This window comes from Pinus tabuliformis, chromosome 1_2 (genome assembly GCF_031772625.1).
Source record: "Pinus tabuliformis cultivar Carrire ecotype Pingquan chromosome 1_2, CPIR1, whole genome shotgun sequence".
NCBI classification, from domain to species: Eukaryota; Viridiplantae; Streptophyta; class Pinopsida; order Pinales; family Pinaceae; genus Pinus; species Pinus tabuliformis.
The window spans coordinates 265518261-265522341 of NC_142298.1; positions in this window are offsets into that span (position 1 = coordinate 265518261).

Below are 4081 nucleotides of genomic sequence, written 5' to 3' on the forward strand. Positions count from 1 at the left end.
AAACTCTTCACACAACAATTGTTGATCTGCAAGGGAAATTGAACTTCTTGAGACTAGAAGTTCCCTAAGGAAAATTTTCACTCAGTGTGTGCTATTCTTCCACCCGACGCTAGCTCTGCTCTAGCAAACTACTACAAAACTGATGTGTCCAACTAGAGATCTACTCTACAAAAATATTGGTTGCTCCCTCTGCCTCTGGAATCCCTCGATCTGGAGAGAACAAATTTTTTTGTCCCTCTCAAAAAAATCGAATCTCCTCAAGAAATTCGGCCTCTTAGAAAAGTGACTATGTTTCCCTACGGGGTCCCGATTTGTTGCCCACGCTAAACAAAGAAACTCCTTTCTTCACTACTGAGCTCTTTGGTTGATCATCTGCACTTTAATACCATGTGAAAATTCCAATACCATAATCCTATTGCAGCAACTAGAAATTATGCTCCTAATTGTTAATTAAATTTAACAATTTATTTATTATTTCCTACAGCAAATATTGAATAACTCACACTGCAACCTACACAAATAAAAGTGCGGAATAATAAACATTGGAAGAAATGTTAGCGCACACACACATAAATTTACACAATAATTTTTGAACCAATGTCCCCGAAAAAACCTAACTTAGGAAAACTGGTGCAGTAATGAGGGTTTATATTATTATGAAACAGTGAAATATGAGTACATCTATGGATTCCCTACTAGCAATCAAAACAACAAGAAAACCTGAGTAAAATACTGAAGGGAATTACCCTTCTCCCACAGGCAATCTCTTGTTGGACTTTCCCTATTAAAACTTAGCCTCTTGGGGTAGTGCGTCAGCCTCTGCACTGCTCTACATAGTTGGTTGGATGGCTTGCTATGGATTGGGCTCAAATGAAAACGTTTTACTTCTAGAAGCTGGGAAAATTGTCTCTTCAGCCCTTTGGGACTCCTTCTCAACCTATGGAACTAAGAATGATTTTTTCTCTGCACCAAATAGATCTTCTTGACTGAAGCACTGTGCAGGTCCTCAACGTTGCCTCTCTGGGATAACTTGGCTCCCTTGTGGTTGCCTCCCCATATCTAGAAAATATTCCTTCGACTCACTCTCTCTACCCCTCAATCACTTCTTCAATCTCATTGGCTCTCTCTCCAACAACTGATTGTTGCTACTCTAGAAATTGATCTACTCATGAAATCAAACTACTGAAGTGATTTCTCCAAGCCCCGTCAACTTCTTCTTATAATCCTCTATTGAGACTTCAACTACCAAGTTTAGATCTTGATCGATGGCTAGGATTAACTTGAAGTCGATCCGTGTGAGTTTGTAGAACATTCAAACCTTGACTTAATTAATTCTGATCAATTAGTCATATTCCCTAAGTTTAGACTTAGGAAATATTTAAAAACTAACTAATAATATAATTAAGTCATTTCTTAGAGGAATTTCCATAAATAATTTTTGGGTTTTGGATATCTCATACATTCTATCATCTCCACAAAATGTCAAGGCTAGAACACATCTAAAGCTACAAAAACTAACACGAATAATATATAGAAAAGCACAAGAATCAATATTAGAGATATAGGAATCCCAAATGGATAAGCCTTGAAGTAGATTATTCTCAAGAATATATTGAAAAACACTTGGTTTTATTTAAATAATTTTAGGATTGTTTGCATGGAATTATCAGGATCTAAAGTAATATGACAAAAGATTTATCCATCATACAGTCCCACTAAAGGAAAATGCCAAGCCGGTCAGAAAAAAACCAAGAATAAGATATCTGAAGCTCAAGGAAATGGTTAATATTAAAATTGATAAAATGGATAAATCCATAATTATTTTCAAGATATGTCATTTTGAATGGAATGGATATCGAATTCATTCCTTGCCTGAAAGAAAAATGGGGAAATTAGAAATCTTATCGATTTTTAGGATTTGAATAAAGCCTCAATCGATGATAATTATCCTCTTCCAAACATGGAATAGTTTTTAAGTCAGTTACAAGATCTGTGATAATGTCTATGTTAGGTGAATTTTCGGGGTATAATCAAATTCTAGTATCAAAGGATGACAAACACAAGATAAATTTTGGCACACCATGGGGAATATATGCGTATGCACACACGCCCTTTGGGTTAAAGAATGCAAGAGAAAAATTTTAGAGGGCCATGGATCATCCTTTCAAATATTTAATTGGAAACATCATAACGTGTTATCATGAGGAAGAATGTTGGGGCATATTTTTATTCAAAATGGAATATATATGATCCTAAAATAATTAAGGCCATAGAAGAATTAAAAGCCCCAATTACATATAAGGGAGTACAATCATTCTTTTGAAAGATTATTTTTTTCAGAAGATTTGTTCCAAACTATGCCTCATTAGTAAAACCAATCAATAAGTTGCTCAAGAAAAACGAAAGGTTTGATTGGACAACTAAACACCAGATAGATTTTGAGAACATTAAAAATGCAATTTCTTTAGCTCCATTCCTGGTGAACCCTAATTATACTAGTGATTTCATATTATACACCTTTGCATCTGATGACATAATTTCTATTGTCTTGACTCAAAATATAAATTTTAAATATCAACACCCAATTTCTTACACAAGTAAATCTCTCCAAGATCATGAGTTGAAATAGTCTTTGCTGGAAAAACAATTTTTTGCTCTAGTAAAGGATATTGAATTCCCACATCATAGCATATGCGCCTTACCCCACTATCAATATGATATTAACCCAACAACTTAGAGATGGAAAATGGTGTTATGATCCTTGTGCCTTAACAATGATAATAAACCAATAATTAGATTCCACTTCGAGGGGGAAACCTCCTTGTACAATAAATATAATGAACAAGACAATATTTGATGATCCTAAGGCTAGGTCTCCTTAGTATATATATGGGAGACAAAATATATAATTATAATAAAATGAGACCATGAATGGTTCTAGCCTACATAACAATATAACAATATAAATGTAACCACTCAATATATAGGGATTAATAAGGGGTTTTGGGTTAACATGGGGCTTATATAGGGCTTAACATGCCCTTTCCCTTCAAAGAATTGTTGTCATGAACATTTGACTATATGTGGGTGTTTCTACATGAAACACTCATCTTCCCATGTCACTTCTTCCAATGGTAGGTTCTTCCATTTGATGAGGTACTCAGCAATTTCTCGATTTCTTAGTTTCTTAGTCCTTGTTTCCAAAGTTAGTTCTAGTTCTAGTATTATTTCCCGTCTTCATAAATCTCTAGTAGAAGATTTTGGATTGGGATCTTATCACTAATGACCTTATTTAAGTAAGAAACATGGAAGAATGGATATACATGTGGAGATGGAGGTATCTCTAATTTGTATGCCATGCTTTCAATCCTCTGCAACACCTTATAGGGGCCATAATACCTTGGAGCTAATTTTTTGTCCTTCTTTTGTTACTTGAGGGACATCTATTTATATGGTTGTATTCTCACAAATATGTAATCCCCCACTTCAAATTCCCTTTCATTGCGATGTTGGTCTGCTTGTTGTTTCATCCTATTTTGTGCCATAACCAAGTTTCCCTTCAATAATTTAAGAAACTCTTGTTGGTGTTGGTTGTGGTCCTCTACTTCTTGAGCCTTAATAGTCCCTTTTAAGGGTGACGTGATAGACGAAGGGTGATATCCATAAATTTCCATAAATGGTGAATCGTTTGATGAAGTACGAAATTATGTGTTGTACCACCATTCTTCCAAGGGCAAACATTTGACCCATTTTTTCTATTTATCAGATGAAAAACAAAGTATATATCCTTTAAAACATTTATTCACAATCTTAGTTTTCCCATTAGATTGAGGATGGTTAGATGATTTGTGATCTAATTGAGTACCCAAACAAGAAAATAATTTAGTCCAAAATTTTCCAATGAAAAATGGATCTCTATCACTTACAACAATCTTTGGTATTCCATGTAGCTTGTGGACTATTTCCATGAATGATTGTACCACGGTACTTGCTTTAACAGGATGAGAAAGAGAGAAAAAATAGAAATACTTTGTCATTATATCTTCGCAACCATAATGAAACCATTTCCTTCAAATTTGGG